We start from the raw sequence: 11864 nt of genomic DNA on the forward strand, positions 1-11864 counted from the left end.
TAATCCCCTTCTTTTATTGCTTCTCCTCACTTGCATAGTGTTTTCACTTCTCTTTAGCTGATGGCCCAGTTGGTATTCTTCAGAAGTATTTCCTTGTTTGCATTGGTTTGGTCTGTCAGTGACTCTTGTATGGCTCTGTCCTTTTATTCTTATCCTTAGTATTACTCAGCAATATGAAATTATCATATATTACTCCTCAGTAATATTATTATATTGATTATTTGTATTGTGGTAGTACTTGGGAGCCTTGATCACAGGTTATGACACATTAATGTAGTCCCTGTGCAAATTCACCACCGAAGGATGATTCCTACTCCAAAGAATTTAAAAGTGTAAGAGAAGAGACAACACAGGAAAGTAAGTCACAGATTTGAGAGGGAAGATGGAGAGAAGGAAGGAAGAAAGGAGGGAGGGAAAGAGGGAAGGAAGAAAGGAAAGCACCAGAGCTGTACTGCCCCAATTCTTTATCTGCATCTGCAGCTCTGGCCTACACCTCTTTTAATCAGTTTCATTAATCACTATTCCTTTATATTAAAGGGTTGCTATCATCTTAAATGATGAAACCTGAGTTCCTTAATTTTCCCACATATGTCCTTTTTAGAGTCTGCTAGGGCTCACATCAGCTCCTGAAAATCCTCAAATGCGATGATCATCCCTAACATATTACTCTCTTCCAAAAGCCAGACTGTGACCAATTTATCCATGTATAGTGTTTGTGGCCAAATCCTTCTTCCAGCATGCTTAAACCTAAGATAATGTAATCGATATAATCAAATTTTCCTTGTAGAAACACATTTACTTTTAGGGTGTGAACGGTTCCTAACACTTAAAACTAATGAGGCAACTACCGAAAATTATCCTGCAGCTATGGCAGAGAAAGTTGATTTTTGTACACGTGGACATGGCAGATGGGAATTCCAGAGATTCATGAAAACAAAATTCCAGGTTTGAATGACAGCCAGTTTGTGAATTAATGCAAAGAACATGGGCTAAATCTAGTGGCATGTATGCTTTTTTGATTAAACTGGAATATCAGAAGCATTCTTATTTTTCTTTAGGAAAATAGGGTTAAGTTTCTTCCTATTCATTTTTAATCAACAGTGACAGGATGTAGAGAGCATTAAAGAGATTTGTTCAGTGCCAAAAATCTTCATAGGGTGCTGAGGGTCTACACTTTGAGAAGTTTCAACAGAAATGGATAGCATTAAGGGCAAAGTTTACTGAGGGAACACGAGTATGGATTCATGAGATGCTGGCCACAGCTGCAAAACCAGCATGGGAAGTTCCCACTCCTCTTGTACAACCACTGGTCTTTAACTCCTGGTGACACGGTTTACTATCTCCTCAGCTGTAGAGTTACAACTGGTCGTAGTGTTAAACTGTCAAATGGCTCACTGAAATTATCATAAACAACTTTTCATAAAAGAGAAAGTGCTTTTATTCCTCATCCTGACTGCACCAGTAGTCTTTGGAGTGCAGAGGAGTGAATGCAGGATACATCCACATTTTTCAGCTGGTTTTCCTGCCATGGCCAATGCCTTACCTGACTATAGATATATATTAAGAGAGAGAGAGAGAGATGGTACACTATATTAACAAAGGAACTAAAGATGCTAGTAAATGCAAGAAGACTGAATATTGTTGAGCAAACCAACACCCTGCTCCTTCAAACAATTTAGCAAAGGTGGAATTTCTAGCTGACAGGAAGGAAAATTGTACTTGGTGGTATAATAAGATCTAAATTAATTAAAACACAAGGAGTAAATCAGTAATGAATGTCTGATTTTCTGCCTGCTTATAAATCTTTTCCTTTTTCCCTCCTCCATTTTTCCCAGTTCCTGCACACTCCCCAGCATCATTGTTTGGAAACATTTTAATGGGATTTTGAACACAGAATAGAGATCTCTGACACTGAAATGTAACATTCTTCATGTGACAAATGTTTTTGAAGCACATCTCTCGTAGTCATTTTGACAATCCTATGTGTGACAGAGGGCAGTATGTATGATTCCTGCTATGAACCTGGAGAAATGAGGCAAGAGAGGTAAATGGGACTGTATTTTCAAAGGGGTTACTAATTTTGGATGCTTTTGCTTAATTTGTTACTCTTTCTCGCTTAACAATGTAGAGCATCTTCAAGTCCTGTGAAGGCAGCTGGTAGTTATAAATGCTTAGCACCTTGGAAATTCTTGTCTTTAAGTATCTAACAACTACCCGCATTCAGTAAAGTACTTGAATATGAGGGCCCGAGGCTTAGCATGGTGCACTGGAGTACTTTCGTCCACTTTAGAGGACACACTTCACCGCTAAGAGCTCACAACACTTCTTCATGTCTTTCAAGAGTGGTGTGCTGCTGTCTCATCACCCCTGGACCTGCCAGTGGCAGCCTCCTCCTCTGCTTCAGGTCACAGCAACAAGCTCCTGCCTGGGTTGGCCTGGGGGGGGCAAAATCTGTTTTTGTGTCAGAGATCTACTCCCTTCTGCCACCTGCATCCCTTCTTCCTTGGGCCAAGTACTTCCATATTTTCCAAATTTATGCCTGAGAAAAATAAACTTTGCTAGTTAGAGACCAAGCAAATAGGAATTCCTCAGTTTCTGCTTTTTTTCCCCAAGGTTTTTTCCTTATTCTCTTGTGGTACTTTAGCCTTACCATTATTTCTCAATGTTTCTCCATCAGAAACCTCCTTTCATTCGAGAACTTGCAGTCCAGTAACAGAATATAAACAAACAGTAATAGAGAGGGAGTTCCTAAAAACAGTAACAGACACCTCCCTCTGTCTTCAGTATAAAAAAGCCTGCAAACCCAGCTGTCTTTGATGTTAGTACAGCATCTGAACCACAGTACTATTTAACTTTTTAAGAGTCAAAATGCTGTATAAGCAGCAAGGACACTGTCATCGGGCAATACAGGCGTTACAAAAAGCTTGTGCCACTGCTGCTCTCTTTCATGGACTTTCTGCCTTCACAATCTATGGACTGGCTTGAGATCTGACTATGAATATGCAGGAATCAGCTGAAATTTTCATTTGAAACAATCTTTGTGTCCAAAGATATCATGTTACTCCTTGGAAAGTGTTTTCCCATATGCTCTTCAAATTACAGCTGCTCAGACAATCCTCCTAGATCTAAGTCGTTCAAAACAATGAATATTGTACTCATGCTATTGAGGCACAAAATGTCTTCATACTTCATCAGGAAATATTTTAAACCAATAAACAGGCAGGCAGAACATTCACAATTAGGGTTGCCAATTTGTCCTCAGTTCACATATTTTTTAAACAAAATAATATGTTGTTTTTCTGAAAAGAAAAAAAAAAAAAAACATGTGAAGCCTGAGATCAGCTGCAAAGGAAACTGAAGATTGCTGTCCTGGAAGAGAGTAGGGGGGTTTATAGAGCTGTTGTCACTGCTGCTGGCATTTCCCTCCTCTTGCAGTCTCAGAAAATGCCCTCAGCCTTGTTAGGAAAGAAGCACTTTTGCTGTCAGAAAGATGTTTAATAAATTTGTTTCCACAGGAATGCAACTTTGGTCTCTGTTTAAGCAGCAAATTCAGTCTGTCAGGTTTGGGGAGTAGTGCTATTATCTTGGCTTCTTTTTTGGTAGAGAAGAAATTGAATCTCTGGCCATTACACTCACTTGGAGCAAAACATGAACCCAAGAATGGTTTCACTACATTAACTACTCTTAATGCTCCTCAGTTGCATAACGTAAGTATAAAATGTTGGCTTTAAAGAGACAATATTCATTTGAAATCTGTTCAGCCTTCAAGAAGTCAAAGTAAGTGTCAGTTCCCTAACAATTTTTGTAGCTTTTCAATTTTTAATTCTTTGTTTCTCGTTTACTATATTTGCAAAATAGAATTATTCCATTTCCCATAGCAGTATAGATCAAAGAAAAGCTGCTTGCATATGCACTGGAAAAGGTGAAATTACAACATTTTGAGTTTAGTGATACAGAGCTCTGACTCACTAATCAGTATCAAAGGTGTTTGGCATAAATTATGAAATAGATCACTTCCCATGGCACCAATCCTAAAAGTGACAAAATGGGGCAGACCACTACATCCATTGAGGGCCCGAGCTACACTGCTGGTATCTGCATGTGCACAACAACGACTCTTCATTTGAAAAGAGGACAATGGCACATCTCTATACATCTGTCTTTAATTTAAATTTCATGTTTCTTCTTGTTGTACAAATGGAGCTATAAGTTCCTGACTACAGTTATATTTATACTCTTTCTCACAAGAATTGTGTTATTTGCTAAATATTTAAGCAACTGTCATAGTACTAGTCATATTTTATGACCCTCAATACTAAAAAGGAGTAAAACTGTCTTTCAGTTACCTTCTGTTAATAGTTCTCAATTTTTAGCTTTACTCTTAGATTGTCAGCTATCTGTTCCCTATATAGTTTTAAAGGAGCATAAAGAAATTCTAACGTAATATATGTCTGTCTAGTAAACCCAAGCACTTCCCTTTTGTGACTGTTTGCAAATGATGCTCATATGGGTTCAGTAGGATTAATAGCAAAACATTTCCAAAGGAAGTTTTCAGAGACAGCAGTGCTATGTTATAGAGGCGTTAGCCCAAACATCTTACTATCCTGTAAGGTTTATCAACAAAACTTTTCTAGGCACATAATGTATTTTATGAAATCCATTTGAATGCTTTGTAGCCCTCCATTTGGCTTTCCTTATTGTTCAGATTTTTATTCATTGGATGGCCTATGGAAATAGACTATCACTCTAAAGTAGTTGTAAAAATAGTTGGCACCTAATAAACATGAATAAAGAAACTTCATAACTGCCTTGAAAATGGGAATTAGTCTCTAATCATTCAGGTGCACCTTGCACAGGTGAATAGACTTCAGAGAACGTGGGACTGCAACCCAGGCCTGGGATTGTGCCCTCTTTTGCAAGTGGCCACGACAGGAGTTGAGCCCCACGGGCTCCTTCTCCATCCTCTCTCCATCCTCCTTCTGCAGCCACAGTGGTCTCCCAGGCAGACCCCAGCCAGCCTGCCTCAAGGATATGTATGTGCTCCTCTTGTGTCCTGCCAAGCAGGTAGTAAAGTTGCTAGAAGAGCCCAGGCGTATGGTGTCAGCATTGCTTTTGGGAGCAGCCACCAGCTGAGCCTAGGGCTGGGCTTTTACATTCTCTGCTTGTCTAGCCAGGAAATCCAGTTTTTAGGAGACGTCAGGCTGCCCCTCAAAAAACTCAGTGTTTCCCTTTTGGAAACATTGCCACTTCGACTTTCACCATTTCTCAAAGACTTTGGAATAAACTGGGGAAAAAAAAATTGTGACTGGCCAAATTTTATCAAAATTAAAATGATGTGGTCACAGTAGTTGGAAGAACAATGTTTAATTTCTCAGGTAAAATAAAGGGAAACAATCCATTGAATGGTGTACTCAGCTTTTAGGAAATCATCAGTAAGCACCAGAAATATACCCTGAATATCAAATTTGAACAGGTTTGCATTGTTACTCAAACTCTAAGTCATATGTGAAATAGTCCAGACTAACTAACCAACAGCACAAACACAGAATAGGGAGCAAATGTCTAGGTAGCAATTTTGCAGAAAAGAATGTCAGCCATGTCATGCTATAGCAGAAAAAGAAAAAAATATATACTCTAGGATATATATACAGGAGTACTGCCTGTGAGATATATGAAAAAATTCTTATAATCTACAGATGTAGTCATCATTGGAACAGCATCAGCTGGAGCCCGGTTTTGGGCCCCGCGTTTTAATAAATGTGGACAAATAGAAAAAAGGTCAGAAGACAACACTGAGGAGGATCAGAGAACAAGAAATCATGGTCTGCGAGGGAACACTGGCAGAACCAGGGGCTAGAAAAGAAAGAACTGCACAGGTAAAGGTGTACAAACTATTGAGATTGCAAAATGAACCATCTCATCTCCTTTACTGTGGTGGCTAGAACAAGAGGTGAACGGCTTAACGGCAGCAAGAAAGTTCCAGGGTAGATAGTAGGAAAAATTGCTTTCCTGCGTGAGGAAAGGTCACCTCAGGACTACAGGAAGAGTGGCAGAACCTCCATCACGGACCATCTGTAGGAGCTGGCTGGGCAAATGTGTCGGGAGCAACACAAGGACAACTCACCCTGCCTGGAGCTTTTGGGCCAAAATGACTTCTTTTGCAATCTCTCCCAACTGTATATTTCTGTGCCTCTGTGGTGGTTAGTCTTAATCCAGGAATCATTGTACGGAAGTCATGGATGATTACTAAGGATATTTTTTTTTAATTTAAGAAATAACTTCAAAGCATAAGGTATAAAGAAAAATTTCCTATAATTGGAAGTCTGGGGATATGTTTTGCTGCCTGGAACGGAAAGGTTTTCTGAGTTTGCTACAGGTGCCATAACTTCTTGGCCTCTTCTCTGTTAGCTATTGAGCTTAAGAAAAAGATTTCAAGAGTTTGGTCCTGGGGGATTGTTTATTGAGAAAAAGAAGTATTCAGAATTAGAGTTCAGCAATATATCTGACAATTTTTTTATGTTTTAGATATTTCTTCTACTGGAGAAGAAAATCATTTCCTGTTAACAATTTCAATTCCATATTGCATCCATACTTCCTGAATGTATCTACAAGGTGTATCAAGAAATATGAATGTACATGTCGTGACCAGTAGGTTAGCTAATATTTATGATTTGTGTGTTGACTAATATTTATGGCTATCTTATAGAGTATAATTTTAACCCAGAATAATGGAAGCAATAATTTATCTATAGGACCTGGGAGATTGCTTGTCTTCATGAATCATATCTAAAATCCCAAACAGCTGTAAGAAAATTTGGTAAATGTAAGGTTGTTTCTAAGAAAAGAGCCAGCACTTGTCCGTGGAAATCTATTTATGAAAACACATGAGTGAGCTGGAAATTTCACACACCTGCTGTAAGTAAAAAGTTTAAACTGGAAGGAGGTCTGAGTTATCTCTACATTCATATACATATGAGGACGAAATATTTTCAAGCATTTGAGCAAGTTGTAAATCATGTTCCTTTTGATTTCTGTGTTTATTTTCAATGAATATATGTACATGTGAAAGCTCTTTCAAATGAATATTTGAATGTTTCCTCCAATAATTTCTCAGCTTTTTGCTCAGAGGAAATTACAACAAATATCAGTACATTTTTAAATCACTGTTTCTGAACAATTCAAAGACAGAAATTTTCCATTTTTGAAAGACAAATTGTTTGCTAAGAATAAGTCACTCAAGTTCAGTGATTTCTGTAGTTTTATAGTCACTGTTTTTATCAATATCACTGTACTTTCTTGAGTGCTGCTAATTCCAAACTAATGACATATTTCAGAAAGATTGTTTGGATGGAACATAAAAATCAGTCTTCTAAATGTTGCTTAAATACATGTCACTTTAATATTAATATTTGTATTACAGCACCTAGAGACCTGAACTGATGAAGAAGTCATATTTTCTGTTAGTAGACAAATACCTTGTAATAGAAACTGCAAGTCAAAGAGTCAAAGCTTTTACAATCTCAAATGTCCTATTGTTTCAACGTTTCAGATAACAGAAATATGTTTTCTGGCATATAAACCTATCCTTCTTGATATTTAGAAATACTCTAAGTACATTGGAAACTTATAAATGGTATTATTAGCAAAGAGGAATGTTGCCAAGAAACTGGTGTGTTCTATTTGGTGCTGAACATTAGTTCACCAGCAGTGCCTGATACTCTTCCTACTCTGATATCCTGCATGTCTATAGCAATAAAATAAAACTTGGCAGTAACAAATGCAAAGCAATATATTACATGATATTTCTCAAATATCCCTACATGAAGAATGTCAGGCCTATCCTATGCCAAGGAAAGATAAAGTATTAAATACAGGAATGAAATTAGAGAACTGTCTGGTTACTCTTCCTGTAATGTTTTATTCATACGTCATTTCACAGTAGCTTAAATTTTCTAACTCATGTCCCGACTTACATACTTGTATCCAGATATGTGGTCTCATTTCAGAAGCGCTGAATTCCCACATCTCCCACTGAGCAAACACAATTGAGCTGATATACAAAATTGACCTATTTACTTATGGTCAAATTCAACATCCACTGAAGTTAAAGAAAAAAAATCCCCCGTGTGAAGTAAGATGAAGGACTTTGCTTGATCCTTTAGCTTTAGGCACCCACTAAAATAAAATTTTGTCCAAAGAACCTTTAAAATGTTCAAAACGAATTTTGCAAAAAGTTTGGTTTTGAAGGAAAATGTTTATTTCTGAACGTTGACACTTATTCTGGAAAATATGTTTCTAAGTCTCTTCTACCTTAATAGTAGTTGATAAAGGACAGTGGCAAAAATATATATATTACAATATTTCTTATTCAGAATAGAACACAGAATTTTCCTTCCAAATTATCTGGGAGAAACATTTGTTATTTTGCAATGTTTTATCATGAGGCAAAAGAGGAATAGCTGGAAGATAATTAAAATGCCTTTTAATAAATGCACTATGATTGTACATTATTCTTATTCAAACTACTTTCATATCTCAGCCTATTAATTCAGGCAGTTTTCTCACGGCCCCCTTATATAATCTATTTATACTGTGACTGTCTGGATTGTGAATGATATTTATTTTACTTTCACATCATACTGGGAAGCGTTCATTGCCTTCTTTTAAACAAGCACTTAGACCTTGCTACTTTTTGTGAAAAAAAAAGGAGTTTTCTCTTAAATTATATGCAAAGCTGGCTGAATTTCTAGGAAAAAACCCTCACTTATTGAATAACCTGCCCCATAGAGCAGCACTAATTATTAAGTAAATCAATTTGTTAAATAATGCAATAAAATTTGAGCAACAAACCTTATTAAAAAAACAGAATCAAAACAAAATCTAGTACACAGATTTCCTCACTAATTAGTTACCTCTGGCAACTAATTTATAAGTACCCTTATGCCTTGTGCTTCCCTCTGGACGCATCCTAGGTAAACTAACCAAGCTTTCTGACTTCCTTGTGAAAAATCTTTACTCTTCTGCCCTTATCCTACTCCATATAATCTTAGAACTACACCAGGGCAGCCCAACTGCAATATGCAGCTTAAGCCCAGTCCTGCAGTGGCAGCTTAGCAGCCTGCTTTCTTGTGCCAGAACAAAATGCTTTCAGTGGCCTTTGTGCAATATATAAGCTTAAAAGGAGTTTAGCTGAGAATTATGTCATTCCAGTGTTCAATCCACCTATAACCTGGAAATAAAAGAGCCCACTTTTTTAAATTAAGAAGCTTTGAACATACAATTCGCCTTGCAACAATATAGGTTCCTTTCTCTAGAAGAGACTGAAGAAATTTCTCAGCATGAGAGAAAAACAAAAAAGAAATATAGCCCTGTGGGAGTGTTCAAGTGTACATATTTCTTAAGTCGGGTTGGTGAATAATAGGAAAAGATGCCAGAAAAATATATGTGCTAGGAGAAGAAATCTTTAAGAGATTCAGTCTGGCAAGCAATAGGTATAGCTTGAATTTTAATCTTTCTCCATCTAGCACTCCCATGCCCTCTTTTTCTTTCTTACTTTCTTTATTTTTCCCCTTTAATTTATTTAATGGTTCTAATTATTCACATTCAATCATATGTGAGTGGCATATTTTTTCACAGAAGATGCTCACTCACAGCTATCATCCATTATTTATAGTATTATGTACTAGAGCATAAACTTGTTAGGTATCCAAGGAATACACATTTTTGCGTACTAGAATGTCTTCCATTTAGTAGCCTTTAATACAGAAAACAATGAATTTAGCTACTTTGCCTTTTCCATATCCACCCTCCAAGAGTGGCTTTCAAAAGAAAATATCTGGACTGCAAATACTCTCTTCGGTGCCAGAAAAAAAGCCTAGTGTGTCTGTACAACTCTACAGTCCTGTTGAACTGCAATTTTAAAGTCATCTGGCTATTCTTTTGTGCCCACAAATCATATCACTGTGCATCCTGGTGTTAATATGTTCCCTCAGTAACTGGTTCACATGAAATGGGTGGCTATAAAATTTGCATCCACATTTTTATTGTACCAATAAAGAGGAAAGCCCAGGCTCAACTGCATTGAAAATTTACTCCATAATTTCTTACTTCAGAGGCACTGTGAAAAGAGGAATTTGGATCAAATAAGACAAGCCACAGGATTTCTCTGAAATAATATGCACTTCAAATTATCAAATATTTACAAATGATCTCTGCAAGGGTGCAAAAAAAACCCAAGGAAATTTAGATGACTGTTGTAAACCCAGTTACATTAGATTGAGCATAGGCTCATATTAAATTTTAATCACCAATATTTACACCAGAGAAACAAAAGAAATCCCAGTCTGCAATTCCTCAAGGGATACAGTATTTTTACTGAGTACAGCACTGCTCCCTTTTGCAGAAAATCAGAAAGATATGTTATTCCAGACATTTGAGATATATATTCATTTTCATTCATTCTCTGTTAAATGTAGAACAGTGTCCAGAAATAAACATCTGGGTTATACACATAGTTTTGCTGCTGACCTCTTTCTCTGCCCCCAAAGCGCAATGGAGTTTGGCTTCCATCTGTTCAGCACTGCTTTTGCTGGGTCCTATTTGCACAAACTGACGTGCCCACACTCTCACTACACAAAATAGATTAAAAAAAACTGAAATAAAATGTTACTATCCCTGGTTTTCAGAGTTTTCAGGGCTTTGGCACTGATATTCTCTGTCAAATCTGAAGAGGGTATTTAGACATTAGCCTTTCTGAAGTTGAACTTAAATCTGATGATTAAGGCAATCCTGAAGTCTACAGGAAAGTCAGAAATTCAACTCAGTCACTTTTTACAGTCTCTTAACCAAAAGATCATCTGTCCACTCTCCCTTCTTACTTCGGAAAGTGTAGTTACCTTTGCTTGTTTTCAGAAAGGCTTTTTGGAAAAGTTTCTTTTTGATTTGTGAACTATTTTGTTGGAGAATTATTCACTGGGCCTAGATCTTGTTTCAATGATGTAAGTCAGCTAGTTAAAGACTGTGAGAAAAGGCCAGGGGTCAAAAATAATCCACATCACAACTCTTTAAAATATGGTTATAATACCATCAAGATGTATAGATCCTCAGTAGATCTCAAGAATACTTTTCATAGAAAGTCAGTATCATCAAAAAGGGGAAACCAGGGAACAGGATATGATTAAGTCACCTGAGATAACTTGTAATTTTTATGTGGCAGCTAGTTTGGTGCCTTTATATTGGATACTCAAATGGAGGTTTGCTGTTTTTCATATATTTTGAAGATATGTGAGAGAACATAACACACTGAGAAAAGTTCATTCAAAAAAGGGCTCATCTTTTATCTCCAAAATCAGATTTTTCCCTTTGATTTTATTGGGCTAAAAAAAGAAGAAATTTAATCATTTTGGGGGAAAAGATAATTAGACCAAGACTGAATCCTCTGAAAATCCCTTAATGTCAATAAATACCTCTACATAATTAAAAGCATGTTATTGAAGTATAAGACTTTATAACATAACAGACGAGGCAGAGAAGATACTTTTTCCACTGTTCTGCCCTCCAGTGAAACTCACTTTAAGTTCTGGGTATCCCATTTTAAGATTAACTCAAGAGAATCTAGGGGAGAATAGATGAATCATAAGATTAGAAAAAAAAGCATAACATGAGAAATGGTTTAGAGAACCTGTATTTCTTTAAAGAGAAGCCTGAGGAAGGATGCAATGACAGTATCAATATGCAAAAGATTGATATGAAGAAGGCAGTGATCAACTGTCCCACTAGAAGTAGAAGAAAAATAATTGGCTTAATTTGAATCAAAGACTGGGAAAGCTTTAATAACCCCAAGGAGAGTTAAGTAACAGGACCCA

Source organism: Apteryx mantelli, chromosome 1 (genome assembly GCF_036417845.1).
Source record: "Apteryx mantelli isolate bAptMan1 chromosome 1, bAptMan1.hap1, whole genome shotgun sequence".
In the NCBI taxonomy this organism is placed as follows: Eukaryota; Metazoa; Chordata; class Aves; order Apterygiformes; family Apterygidae; genus Apteryx; species Apteryx mantelli.